Here is a 15,454-nt window from a genome sequence, read left to right on the forward strand (position 1 = left end):
CCAAGGACGCCTTTGCTCGCCCCTGGAATTCAGGTTTTCTATACGCGTATCCCCCGATACCGCTAATAGCCAAAACTCTAGTGAAGCTACAACAGGACAAAGGGTCAATGATACTCATAGCCCCGTATTGGCCTCCCATACTCCTCGACCTCTCAATCAGGGATCCAATTCACCTGGGCACAGCTCCCACTCTCATAACTCAGGATCAGGGCAGGTTGCGCCATCCCAATCTTCAAACCCTATCCCTCACAGCCTGGATGTTGAAAGCTTGATCCTGCAACCACTCAATCTTTCAACTAATGACTCTCAAGTGCTTGTAGCTTCAGGAAAACCTTCCACACGAAAATCCTATCATTGTAAGCGGAAAAGATTCACCACATGGTGCACGCAGAAAAGTACGGATCCCTTTTCCTGCCCCACATCATCTTTATTAGACTATCTCTGGCACCTTTCAAACTCTGGTCTCCAGACTTCTTCAATAAGGGTGCACTTGAGTGCTATTTCAGCTTACCATAAAGGAGTAGGGGATGCACTGATATCAGCGCAACCCCTAGTCAGTAGATTTATGAGAGTTTTAATTCAGCTTAAACCCCCATTATGGCCACCAGTCACAGAATGGGACCTTAATGTAGTCCTAACAAGGCTCATGCGTTCTCCCTTTGAGCCCATGGATTCCTGTGATGTTAAATTTCTCACATAGAAAGTTCTCTTCCTAGTGGCTATTACATCTGCTAGAAGAGTTAGTGCATTACAAGCACTTGTAACTTAATCACCCTATACCAGCTTCCTACATGACTGAGTGGTACTCCGTACTCACCCTAAATTCCTTCCCAAGGTGGTTATGGATTTCCACTTGAATCAGTCTATAAATTTGCCCACATTCTTTCCAAGACCTCACTCTCACCAAGGCAAAAGAGTTTTCTCACAGGACAAGCAGAATGGTAGTTCCCAAAAAGCAAAGAGGTAGGCGATCTATAATGGCCATCAGGTAAACAAAGAAAGATAGATGCCTTAATCTTTTTCAATTGTTTATTAAAGTAGAGATGTATTCATAAAATTGCCCAAATTGCCCGACGCAGGCCGAGTTTCGCAGCTCAACAGCCGCTGTCTCAGGGGCTTTGGTAATCAAGAATCTCAGATGAATTACTATGGTATGAAATCATCGAGGGACAGGTAACTGTGGACTAAGAGTAGAGACTGAACTACTGACGGCGTTTCATAAGTTGTCTCAATTCACTGGTTCACAGTTACCTGTCCCTCGATGATTTCAGACCATTGTAATTCATCTGAGATTCTTGATTACCAAAGCCCCTGAGGCAGCGGCTGTTGAGCTGCGAAACTCGGCCTGAGTCGGGCAATTTGGGTAATTTTATGAATATGTCTCTACTTTAATAAACAATTGAAAAAGATTAAGGCATCTATCTTTCTTTGTTTACCAAGCAGAATGGTAGTCCTCATATATGGGTGACATCACAGGATGGAGCCCAATCACGGAACACTTTTGTCAAAGTTTCTAGAACTTTGATTGGCACCTACTGGGCATACCCAGCATAGCACCAACCCTGCATCCAGCAGGGGTCCCCCTTCAGTCTCTTTTTTTCCGCGCAGCAGTAGCCACGCGGGTTAAGGAGATCTCTGAGATTACGAACAGGAATTTTCCTCATGGAACTTCTTTAAAATTTTCAAAACATTCTACCCCATAGGGGTCCCCCTATCAATATCCATACTCTGCGGTCGAAAGGGCAAGGCTTTACCCTTGTTTGCAGTTGATTCCCGTCAAATTTACCCTTCGGGGCTTACAGGCCATCGACCGCACCACGGCTAAATTTTTGTCGAAGCCATGGCGTCGGGTTTTCGTCAGTGCCCCGAATGTCCTCGGACAATGTCCATCACAGACCCATATAGAGTTTGTGTATTGTGCTTGCGGTCCGGCCATGATACCCTAATTTGCACCAAATGTGCCCAAATGACGCTGAAGGGGAGGTAAAGCCCGCTTAGAAAAGATGGAGTTTCTTTTTCATTCGAAACCCCCGACTCCATCGACTGCTTCGACTTCGTCTGAGCCGGTGTCATCGACCTCTTGCCAGCAGAGGGACACTGGTGCTACCTGACAGGCATCGACTACTCAGAAAGTGTCGACTTCTTCCTCATCGCCTCAGGAGAAGGACCGAGGAGAACATCGTGAAAAGCGTTGACACCGGCATCGGAAGGCTCAGTCCGCTGATCCAGGCAAGCCTTCGGCATCGGCGTCGACAGAGCCACCGACAAAGAAATCCCGTCCAGAAAAGGCCCCATCCTCCTCTATGACTGGGTCTCCGAGGCATTCCCCACCTTCATCGGTGCAGGGAGCCACAACTCCACTTTTACTGGTGGACCCTCCGGCTATGCCTCTATTGCCTTCTACTCTGGAGCTGGGGTTACATGCTCCAGGCTTCTGTGAGGAATTGGATCGGATGATCCAAGAGACCATCGGAAAAGCACTGCAGGGATTCCAGCCTCCATCGATGCTAGTACCAGTGCCCGAGCCGATCACCGATCCGATTCCCATGGCGCTCGCACTGCTACTGGGTAGACTGGATGCGTTGATCAGTGCCCTTCCACTGCTGGAACCAAGGAACCAGTATGCCCTCTTTCTTCGACGCCGATACCTTTGTCATAGGACGGCAAAGAAACACCGATACCCATACCGCCGTCTGGAATTCTGCCACCGTCTCATCCATCGATGTCGCCGGTTCCATCAGTGCCACCATTGATGCCGGCGGTGCCTCCATGGATGCTTTCAGTGCCTCCATGGATGCCGTCAGTGTCTCTTCCGATGCTGTCGATGCCCAGGCCTGGCCCTTCGGGAATAATGCCATTTCTTCCCTCTGAAGATCCTCAGGGAGCTGGTGATCAATCTTATGATCCTTGGACTGATGATTCTTCCCAGGATACAGATGATCTGCCTTCAGAGCCCTCTCCTCCTGAAGAGAGAAGGTATTCTCCTCCAGAGGATCTGTCCTTTATTAACTTCATTAAAGAAATGTCTGAGACAATTCCATTTCAGCTTCAGACAGAAGAGGATTCAAGGCACAAGATGCTGGAAATACTCCAGTTCCTTGATGCCCCTAAGGAAATCATGTCTATTCCTATTCATGAAATCCTAATTGATCTTCTAAAGAGGAATTGGGAACACCCAGGTTCGGTTCCACCTGTCAACCGTAAGACAGATGCCACCTATCTTGTACAGTCAGCTCCTGGGTTTCAAAGATCACAACTGGATCACCACTCTGTGGTTGTGGAATCAGCCCAGAAAAAGGCACGGCGTTCCAAACCTCATTCTTCCATACCTCCAGGAAAGGAGCAAAAATCCCTAGATGCTTTTGGCAGATGGGTCTTTCATGGCTCGATGCTTATATCTCGCATTGCTTCTTACCAGTTATACATGACCCAGTATAACAGAAACCTTTTTAAGAAGATCCATGATTTCTCTGAATCTCTTCCTGACCAGTTCCAGGATGACCTTAATGATCTGGCTCAAAAAGGCCTGGATGTGGGCAAGAATGAGGTCCATGCTGCGTACGACATATTTGACACTGCCTCTAGGGTGTCTGCAGCGGGGATTAGTGCAAGAAGGTGAGCCTGGTTGAAATCCTCCGACCTAAGACCAGAGGTACAGGACAGGTTGGCTGACCTGCCCTGTGCTGGTGATAATCTCTTTGGAGACAAGATCCAGGAGACTGTGGCGCAGCTAAAGGACCACCATGAAATGCTGCATCAACTTTCTTCAGTGCCTGCTGATTTCTCATCCACCTCCAAGAAGATATTCAGGCGAGATTCTAAGAGGCCGGCCTACAAACCAAGAAGGTATTATCCTCCGGCTTCCCGAGGTCGCCTTTCCAAGCCTTATCAAAAAGGTCAGTCCAGACAATCCCGACCTCAGAAGACCCAGCCAGCTCCTCAGCCGGGACCAGTGACAGGGTTTTGACTCCTCCCTGGAGACCATATGCCAACCTCCTTTTCCATCTGTACTGGTCGGCGGCCGATTGTGCCACTTCACCAATATTTGGCACACGGTCACCACCTTGCTTGCGGTAGTCACTCAGGGTTACCACCTCAACTTCCTGACTGTACCGGCGGACTTCCCACCTCAGCTGACGTGGGGGGATCCTCCGACCACTTTCCCCTTCTAGAACAGGAGGTTTTAAACCTTCCTCCAGTCCCGGGAAATTGAACCAGTACCCCTCTCCCCACAGGGGCAGGGGTTCTATTCCCTGTATTTCCTCATCCCAAAAAAGTCAGGTGGCGTTTGTCCAATCCTGGACCTTCGTGCCCTAAACAAGTATCTACAAAGGGAGAAGTTCAGGATGGTGACCTTGGGCACTCTACTTTCTCTTCTACAAAGAGGGGATTGGCTGTGCTCTCTGGATCTCCAAGACGCATACACACACAGCTCCATTATTGACCTCATCTCAAATTCCTGCGATTCCTAGTCGGCCCTCGCCACTTCCAGTACCGTGTACTACCATTCGGCCCAATGTCCACTCCACGAGTCTTCACCAAGTGCCCCGTGGTAGTTGCAGCCTTCCTCAGGAGTCAGAGTGTCCATGTCTACCCTTATCTCGACGACTGGCTGATAATGGCTCTGACTCAACAAGCTGCATTGACGTCCTTGCGTCTCACTCTCCATACCCTGATCTCCCTAGGGTTTCTAATCAACTATCCCAAATCCAAGATAGTTCCATCCCAAATCCTATCCTTTATAGGGGCCGCCCTAAACACTATACAGGCGAAAGCCTTCCTCCCTCAGAATCGAGCTTTCACCCTGGCTTCCCTGGCGCATCAATTACAGACTCGAATATCCTCAACTGCTCGTCACTTCCTCATACTGCTGGGTCACATGGTGTCCGTGCTGCATGTCACTCTGTTGGCCCACCTAGCCATGAGAGTAATGCAGTGGACCTTAAAATCCCAGTGGGTTCAGGCTTGTCAGCCAATGTTCAGCATTGTTTATGTTACCACACAGCTCCACCTGTCGCTCGCCTGGTGGATACAACACTCCAATCTAGTTCAAGGCCTTCCATTTCAGGCTCCAGAACCTCAAATTACCTTGACGACAGATGCCTCCAACCTAGGGTGGGGTGCTCATGTTGGCGATCTACAGTCCCAGGGAACCTGGTCTCCAGAGGAAGCCAAACACCAGATAATTTCCTGGAGCTTCAGGCAATCAGATATGCCCTCAAGGTTTTTCAGGATTGCCTTTCGAACAAAGCCATCCTGATTCAAACCAACAATCAGGTGGTGATGTGGTACATCAACAAACAAGGGGGAATGGGCTCGTACCTCCTGTGTCAGGAAGCTGCACAAATATGGGCGTGGGCCTTTTCCCACTCGATGTGCCTCACAGCCACCTACTTGCTGGGCGTAGACAATGTGTTGGCAGACACGTTGAGTCGCACGTTTCATCCGCACGAGTGGTCTCTCAACCCCACGGTAGCAGACACAATATTCTACCGTTGGGGTTACCTTCACATAGACCTCTTTGTGTCAGTCCACAACCGCAAAGTAGAAAACTTCTGCTTTCTGACTCGCAGCCACCACTCGCAACCGAGGGACCTTTTGCCCTCTCGTGGGCCAGCGGTCTCCTCTACGAGTACCCTCCACTTCCACTCATATTGAAGACTCTCATGAAGTTACGGAGGGACAAGGGTGTAATGATTCTAATAGCCCCTCACTGGCCATGCCAGATGTGATTCCCAATCCTCCAGGACCTCTCAGTGCGCCGGTACATTCCTCTGGGGAAGGATCCGTTTCTGATAACTCAGAACGACGGGTGCCTTCGCCACCCCAACCTCCAGGCCCTATCCCTGACGGCCTGGATGTTGAAAGGTTAATACTCCAACCTCTTAACCTTTCAGAGTTGGTGTCCCTAGTCCTGGTAGCTTCACGAAAGCCTTCCACGAGAAGGTCTTATCGTTCTAAATGGAAGAGGTTTACGTTCTAGTGCACTTCCATGTCCATAGAACCCTTCACCTGTTCCACGGCGAAGTTTCTGGACTATCTCTGGCACCTGTCAGAGTCAGGCCTGAAAACGTCCTCCATCAGGGTGCATGTCAGCACGGTAGCCGCGTTTCATAAGGGCGTGGGGGATGTCGCTGTTTCAGCACAACCCTTAGTAACACGTTTCATGAGAGGCTTGCTCCACTTGAAACCTCCACTGCGCCCTCCGGCCCCTGCTTGGGACCTTAATGTAGTTTTGGGGCGGCTCATGAAACCTCCGTTTGAGCCTCTCCACTTGTGATCTCCGTTATCTCACCTGGAAAGTAGTTTTTCTTCTCGCTATTACCTCCGCTCGCAGAGTTAGTGAGTTACAGGCTTTAGTCACCTACCCGCCTTACACTAAAATTCTGCATGACAGGGTCGTGCTCCGCACGCACCCTAAGTTTTTACCGAAGGTAGTAACGGAATTTCATATTAATCAATCCATCATCCTACCTACCTTTTTTCCCAGGCCTCATTCAAACCCAGGAGAACAGACTGCATTCCTTGAACTGCAATCTTGCCCTAGCCTTCTATCTAGACCGCACGTCGGCCCACAGGAAATCCACTCAATTGTTTCTTTCGACACCATCAAATTGGGAAAGCCTGTGGGAAAGCAGACCCTCTCCTCCTGGTTAGCGGACTGCAAGCAGGCATTCCGCTGCAAGACCATGTGAAAGCACACTCTATCAGGGCCATGGCGACATCAGTAGCTCACCTCCGTTTGGTGCTGCTTGCTGATATTTGTAAGGCTGCTATCTGGAGTTCTCTCCATACCTTCGCAGCCCATTATTGCTTAGATAAGGCTGGCAGACAAGATTTCATCTTCGGTCAATCTGTTCTACGCAACTTGTTTTCAGTTTAACTACCCAACATCCTTCTACCAACCCATCCAGGGTTTCAGGATGCCCTCCTTACCAAATCCCACCCCTGTTGTTGTGCCTGTTGCATGTCATTTGGGTGCATTTGGTGTATTGCTCGGGTATCCTCAGCTTGCTACTCACCTATATGTGAGGACTACCATCCTGCTTGTCCTGTGAGAAAACAGAGTTGCTTACCTGTAGCAGGTGTTCTCACAGGGCAGCAGGATGTTAGTCCTCACGAAACCCACCCACCACCCCGCGGAGTTGGGTTCACTTACGTTTTCTTATTTTATTTTTCGCACATACTTTTACTAAAAGACGAGACTGAAGGAGGACCCCTGCTGGATGCAGGGTTAGTGCAATGCTGGGCATGCCCAGTAGGTGCCAGTCAAAGTTATAGAAACTGTGACAAAAGTGTTCCGTGTTTGGGCTCCATCCTGTGATGTCACCCATATGTGAGGACTAACATCCTGCTGTCCTGTGAGAACACCTGTTACAGGTAAGCAATTCTGCTTTACACACCTTGGACTGTAAATGCACGCTAGCATATTATCTAGACCGCACTAGAGTCCAAAGGAAATCCAGCCAGCTCTTTGTTTCTTTTGACAAAAACAAACCGGGTATGGCAGTGGGCAAACAAACTCTCTCCAACTGGCTAGCAGATTGTATAGACTTCTGCTTATGAAAAAGCAGGCCTTTCTCTCCAGGGACGAGTAAAGGCGCACTCAAGTTAGAGCAATGGCAACCTCAGTAGCACACTATCATTCAATACCGATTGCTGACATATGCAAGGCTGCAACATGGAGCTCTCTTCACACATTTGCAGCCCATTACTGCTTGGACAAGGAAGGACGACAAGATTCAGCCTTTGGACAATCTGTCTTAAAGAACTTGTTTCCAGTATAATCCCAACTCTTTCCACATCCAACGTGCTGTGATTTCAGGCTTCCTCATTTTTCCAACAGTACATCAGTTGTTGTGCCCATTGCACAAATTGTACGCTGTTGGTCCAACACAAAGATGACTCAGCCTGTAGCTTGCTAATCTCCCATATGTGAGGACTATCATCCTTCTTGTCCTGGGATAAAGCAAAATTGCTTACCTGTAATAGGTGTTATCCCAGGACAGCAGGATGTAGTCCTCACGAAACCCACCCGCCACCCCGTGGAACTGGGTCTGAAATGTTTTATTATTTTATTTTTTGGCTAAAGCTTATTGCTACAAATGAGACTGAAGGGAGACCCCTGTGGCTCGAGGAATCATTTATTTATTTATTTAGATTTTTTTATATACCGGCATTCGAGACAGCAGTCACATCATGCTGGTTCACATAAAACAGGGGTGCAAAGTAAACATAACAATAACAATGGTGCTGAAAAGGCAGTTACATATAACAAGGTGATAAGAACTTGGCTTAGAGGAAGAGAAAGGACAGATTATTAATTTACACAAGTAAACGATAGGAGATAAGGTCATCATGGCATGCTGGGCATGCTCAGTGGACTCATGCCAGTCAAAAGTTTCTAGAAACTTTGACAGAAAGTTTTCTGCAATAGGGCTCCGTCCAGTGACGTCACCCATATGTGAGGACTACATCCTGCTGTCCTGGGATAACACCTATTACAGGTAAGCAATTTTGCTTTCTCCAGTTTGTTTTAAATGAGCTACTTACTAACTTCATAGAGTGCCTCCTAGTACTTCTATTGTCTGAGAGAGTAAATAACTGATTTACATTTACCTGTTCAAGTCCTTCATTCCCTCCCCCATGGTCAGGGTGCAAGGGTCAGTGCACCCCACTCCCCCCAACCCACTCTGAGTTAAAAGTGCCCCTCTTACAGTGGTAGATATATATAGTGTCATATTGTCTATCTCTCTCCTTCCCCTCCAAATAAGGACATGAAAAACTGGTTTTCCCCTTGTGCAAGCATATGTGTGTAAAAGCCACTATAATTCTGGTAGCAATATGTGTGGGACATTTATTTGAGCCACCTTTTATGATCACATGCACACATGCTTGCGGAAGGGGTATTTTAAACGATACATGCGTATGTGCGCACGATATAAAATTGCAGCATATCTCTGCTTGCGTGCTGATACATGTATTTATGGGTACATGCGCATTCTTTTTGAAATTAACTAGATAATAATTAGTATTATTTTTCCCTGTGTGCATCATTTTGCACTTACCATATTAAATTTCCTCTGCCATTTAGATGCCAAGGTCCTTACATTCTGCTTTCAATAATTTTGTGCCATGTGCAGATTTGATAACCTTACTCATTGTCCTCTTTTCCTGATTATTAATGAATAAGTTAAAAAAAACCCAACCTTTTTTCTCAGCACAGAAGCCTTATGTATTCTATTTACATCTCTGCATTAGGAAAACTGACCTTTTACATAGTAGCTTAGTAATAGAATAAATTACATCAGAAAAGACCACTTGGCCTATCTAGGCTGCCTAGTTATCCTGTCCAAATTGCTAAGGTTATATCAAAGCTGCCAATCACAGAGAATGATCATCTGAAAGATTTCTTCCTTCCATACTACTCTTGGTTAGAATCCAAAATCTCCACTTAATTTCCTCTAGGACCCATCTTTTCCATTCCTACCACAATGCTCTATAACAATGCAGCCTCTTATGTCCCTTGCAAAGCCTGCCAGACAGAACGAGTTATGTGAGTGCCTGTGCTAGTCCTAGTTCTTTACTTCCTATCCTTTAGCCATTTAACAGTCCATAATATGACAATACCTCCTATCCCATGACTTTTAATTTCCCGAGAAGTCTATCATGAGGAATATTAGCAAATGCCTTCTTAAAATGCCTTCTGGCTCACCCTTATCTACATACTTATTTACAACTTCAAAGATTTCCTGCAGATTAAGGCATGACTTATGTTTGTTTAATCTATGCTGGCTCTTCTTCATTAAGTCAAGTTTATCCATATGCCCAATCATTTTGTTCTGAACAATACTTTCCACCATTTTAGCTTGCATCAATATCAGGCTCACTTCTCTATAGTTTCCTTGATCACCTCAGGAGCCCTTTTTAAAAATTGGCATTATATTGGCTACCTTCCAGTCTTCAGGCTCAGTGGAAGTTTTGAATGATAGATTATAGATTACTAGTAGCAGGTCTGCAGTTTCATTTTTTAGTTCCTTTAGATCTCTGGTGTGAATGCAGTCAGTTATCCAAAAAATGAACTAACTGTGTAAAGTAGCAAATCGTACAGACATTAATGTTTAAAAACCAATCTTTATTTTACTATGGTCATGAATTTAGAAAACGATTTTTAATATAGAGACAGAAACCTCAGAACTGGTAAACCTTGTTGTTTTTTACAATGGTTTTTTGGAACCAGTAAACTCAATCATGGGTTTCTATGTGTCTCTCTTTTTTATATTTTTTTCTTAAAAATGGTTTCACTTGTAATTTTCATTAATCTTAATTAGCGTTGTTTTCTCAATATTTGGTGAAACTTGGCATATTATGTTTGAGGTGAACTTCCCGTATAGTTGAACTAATTGTTCTGCAGTTGTTAACACGGCAAATTTTTTTCTTTTGCTTGCTGATTTCTAGCATAATCGGCTTGTATGCCACTGGTTAACTTCAATGTATATTTTTTTATAACCAGAGTTTCTCAACTGGGAAGTTTCTCTACTTGCTCTTGTCATGAATTCTTAAAAGCAATGTCCGTATCGGCTTGAGTATAAAGCCCGAAATTGGAAAGGCAAAATGACCCTTGTAATTCTTTGCCTTAAACAATGTAACACTGAATTTAAAGACTTGTTACTTTGCCTTGTACAATGTAGCACTGGATTTAAAGACTTGTTACAATCTTGTATATTTTAGACAAGTCTGTGCTTCTAATCCCCGCCACAGTATTGCACTTATCTTTCAAACTTGTTGCGGTTTCTTTAAACGCTTGAAACAAGTGTGTGCTTAGAATCGCCGCCAACGTCAATGTTTCGCATGTTGCTTCTTCAGGGCGGATTCTAGGAAACAGCGGGATAACAAGAAAACATTAATGTTTTTAAAGCAGCAACAATTTCATCATCTTGAAATACAATTGTACTCACGATACTGTCTGTGGCTTATAACACGCGGGCTTCTAACTGCCGACCATCTCGGCTAAACTCATTTTATAATACTCCACCGTTTTGAAGGGTGACCAATCAAATCGTTCCATATAAACGTGCTGCACGTAGCAACTTAACTTTATTAGGTTTTTTTGAAACAATGGACATCTTTAAATCTCCATCAGAACTGAATAGGAAATGTCATTGTCATGATTTTTTGATTTTTTTTAAACGGCTATAAATATTAGCATGAAGTTGTTTTAGTGAAATTCTTATGATAATGTTTTTAAAAAAATATACAGTAGCTACAATAATTTTATTTGACCCCAATGTCCTTCTATCTGATTAAACTAGTCCATTCAATTTTGCTGTTCAGCCCTGAAGGTTCCTCCGCACCTAACTTGAAAATCCATTCCTGTTCCCTACTGTATAGTATTTTCTCTCTATTTCCACCTCTAGCATCAGCTGTTATGTGATCTATTGCAAACCAGCGAAGCTCGTGAACTTGATGATTTTCTGATAAACAATGCTCTACGATCGGTGCCGTTAGTCTTTTGTTTTTTAAACAGCTCTTATGTTCGCTGATACGGGACTCATCACCTACAAAGAATGCTTACAGTGGGGTTATCTCCTCAACATTCTTTGCAGTGAAGACTGAAGCAAAGAATTTTTTTTTTTTCTGCTATGGCCTTCTCCTTCCTAAGTGTCCCTTTACCTCCTAGCCTTCTAATGTCATGACTGTTTTGTATTGTGAGTTTTGTTGGTTTTAATTTTTTTATGTATGTACCAATTGGTTTGTAAACTACATTGACTTTTTGTGATACTGCGGCATAGACACGATTTTTAAATATATAAATAAATAACTGATTTCCTTGTAGGTTTCTTGTTTTTATGTACGTGTTGCGTCCGTCGCTGCTCGATGCCCTCACTCCGCCCTCTTTACCTCTGTGGCGACTCCCTCCGGGTCTGATGGACAGTTAGCTGCCGTAGCGTCTTCTTGCCATCTCCCTCTGGCGTCCCCGGACCGGCACGACGCTGCGGATCCGCCATGTTGCCTGATGATGTAGGGTGCGCGCTCCGATTGATGTTCCAGCAAGGGCGCGAACCTCAGGGGCGTCCCCCTGAGATGTCGTCATCCGCTTCCAATATAAAAGGTCTCAGTATTCGCTAACGAATCGAGTTAGCAAGGGGATTGCTTCGGCTTTTCTCCCAAGCTACTCTGCCTCCTCGGACTTACCAGGGGTACCCGCTTCTCGGGGGCCTCGCTCTCTTTTCTTTATTTCAGATTGCAGATAGGAATCGGTACTCGCTCCTCGAGGGCCCATGTTCCTGAACACTCTGAAGATTCTCTACTGCCTGGAAGCTATCGCAGATACAGACATTTGTAAGTTACCATCGCTCTCTCAGAGCTTTCCCTGGAACCAGGTACTCGCTCCTCGAGGGCCTAACCCTTTCCAGCTACTGAGCTTCCTTAAGACCTTATGTGAGTTTTGTCATCCAGTTCTGACTATAAACACAGTATACCCTGTCTACTCACTATCTATAGTTTCTCTACAGCTCAGCAACCCTGGGATCACTGTTCCAGTACCTGAGGGACTTCAGCCCTGCCGGGCATATCAGCTCACTACTGCCACCTCTGGTGGTTCTACTAATCTGTCTAATAAAAGAATTATCTGTGTCTGTCTCCATACCCAAGCCTAGCCGGTGGTCCCTCTCAGGATATCCTCCTGGGGGTACAGTCATCTGCCATCGGCCCAAGAATCCACCTATCTATATTCCTCTACAGCTGAGTGCCCTCTCCAAGCAATCTGCTGGTAACAGATTGCTACTCCTTATCCATCAGGAACCTTCAGCAACATATTCATAACAGATTGCAACTCCACAGTCTATACCTTAACGGATTGTTAACTACTCCCTCTACAGAAGCAGAGCATATCAGATTGCTAACGCCTCCCTTCTTGAGGAGTAGAGCATAACAGATTGCTAACTCCTCCTTCGGCAGGAGCCAGTTTCATAACAGATTGCTAACTCCTCCTTCCACAGGAGCCGATTCATAACAGTACGTAAAGTTTTATTAGTAGTTTTTGCCTCTTTGGCAAGTCTCTTCTCAAATTGTTTCTTGATCGGCCTTATAAGTGATTAACATGTAATTTTCCATTGCTTATGCTCTTTTTTTGCTTTCCTCATTAGACCCTTCTTTCCATTTTTGAAAGGATGCCTTTTTCACAGTACCAAATAGTCATGCTGGCAGACATGACTATATGGTGACCTTTTTAACTTGTGGAATACATTTTACCTGGGCTTTCAAAATGGTATTTTTACTGCAGTCTATGATCCTATCCAAACTCGACTACTGCAACGCTATTCTACTAGGCCTCCCAAAAAATACCCTTCAACCGTTACAGCTCCTACAGAATGCTGCCGCCCGCATTCTCACAAATACTCACCGTCACGACCACATCACCCCAGTCCTTAAATCCCTACACTGGCTCCCAGTAACCTCCAGGATAATCTATAAATCCCTCACACTCATACACAGGAAAATCTATAAATCCCTCACACTCATACACAAAGCCATTCACAACCAAAACATGCACTGGTTCCCTGAACATCTCCACTTCCACAGCACAACCAGACCAACTAGAAAACAGCACCAAGCCAAACTCCTGACACCCTCCCCCAAAGTCATCAAACATGCCACGATCAGAGAAAGATCATTCATTATAGCAGGCACGTCCCACTGGAACAAAATGCCACCCCACCTACGCCAGGAACCTTGCCATAAAAAATTCAAACAGAATCTCAAAACCTGGCTCTTCAAACTAGCATACCCCGACTAACCATTCACGCCCTAAGTTACATACCTGACCCTCATGCCCCCCCCTACGGACAGTCCTCTAATAAACCTTACAACCATGACCCCCCATCAACCCCAACCCCCTCAACCCCACCCCCTCCCACTTCCCTATTCCCCATTCCTCCCACCATCCCCTCCTCCTCCTCCCAACCCAACAACCCCATCCTCCCCCTACCCCCCCTTATCTGCCTTCTTACCTGCCACCTTGTGAATAATTAAAGAACCTATTTTCCTTCAACCTCCTTAAGAGTCACCTCTCCTTACCCGCCCTCATCCCTATCACCTTGTGAATAGTTAAAGAACCTTTTCTCCTCTACTCTCCTCAAGAGTTTTCATCTGAATAATGAACAGAAATTCAACTTGTGAATAGTTAAAGAACCTTTTTACTAATGTTTATCTATCCTTATCTATTCTAAATTTTTGTAAAGCCTGTTGCTACGTTACGTTACACTGTGAACCGAGGTGATGTTTTTTAACGTGCCCCGGTATATAAGAAATTCTTAAATAAACAATCCCCATGCTTCAGACAGACTTTTAACCCTCAGCATTCAACCTTAAGCTTTATTTAGCACAGTGCCTTACCACCTTGGAGCGCAAAGAAAATTACAACAGTTATAAAAACAAAATTGCATATTTGTATTCGTATATAAAACAAATACATAATATAAAATTAAAACAGTACCAAAATACTTAAAAAATTACACAGTAAATTGAGCTGCCCTTAATAGCTATAGAGGGTATAACTTATAGAAACATAGAAATGACGGCAGAAGAAGACCAAACGGCCCATCCAGTCTGCCCAGCAAGCTTCGCACTTTTTTTTCTTTTCTCTCATGCTTATCTGTTACTCTTGGCTCTTAGTAACCTTTTGGTTCTATTTCCCTTCCACCCCCACAATTAATGTAGAGAACAGTGTTGGAGCTGCATCTAAGTGAAATATCTAGCTTAATTAGTTAGGGGTAGTAACCGCCGCAATAAGCAAGCTACCCCCATGCTTATTTGTTTACCCAGACTATGTAATTCAGTCCTTGTTGGTTGTTTTCTGTATATAGATCCACTTTTCTTCATTCCCCCTGCCGTTGAAGCAGAGAGTTATGCTGGATATACATTGAAAGTGAAGTATCAGACTTTCTCCCCTGCCGTTGAAGCAGAGAGCTATGCTGGATATACAAATGGTCCATTTAATATTCCAGCATATAATAACACAGTAATTACATAAAAATTATATAACATAAGATTGATATATAACAAATAACATTGGAACATAAAAAATCACAATGGCTAGTCTAGGTCATAAGTACCTAGCAGATCCCCAATAGTTGATGTATTTCATATAATCTGACTCCCAGGGATGAGCCGCGCTAAACAAAGGGGTGGGGGAGCAAAATTGTGCAGCTGGCTGCCTCGTGGCAGTATGTTTTCACCCACCACGGTTGCGATCGGGCCATACACTTTCGCACCCATAGCACCATGGGAAAAGGTGTAGTTATTTCCTGCAGTGTTGCTGGCAATAATGTGTAAAACACTATCGCCCATAGCACTGCTGGGACATAACTCCACCTAAACCCCACCCATACTTCTCCCCTTCCCCTGATTTGAATTGTACTGCCACAGTGTGGCTGGTATCGCATGCAGTAGG

The 15,454-nt window shown here is 45.0% G+C and overlaps 1 protein-coding gene across 2 annotated transcripts in view; it reads left to right on the forward strand.

The window, feature by feature from the left end:
- Positions 1–15,454, forward strand: part of WDPCP (WD repeat containing planar cell polarity effector) — a 714,814-nt gene that overhangs the window by 273,652 nt on the left and 425,708 nt on the right. The window lies entirely within an intron of this gene.

The sequence above is a fragment of the Rhinatrema bivittatum genome, chromosome 3 (genome assembly GCF_901001135.1).
Source record: "Rhinatrema bivittatum chromosome 3, aRhiBiv1.1, whole genome shotgun sequence".
NCBI classification, from domain to species: Eukaryota; Metazoa; Chordata; class Amphibia; order Gymnophiona; family Rhinatrematidae; genus Rhinatrema; species Rhinatrema bivittatum.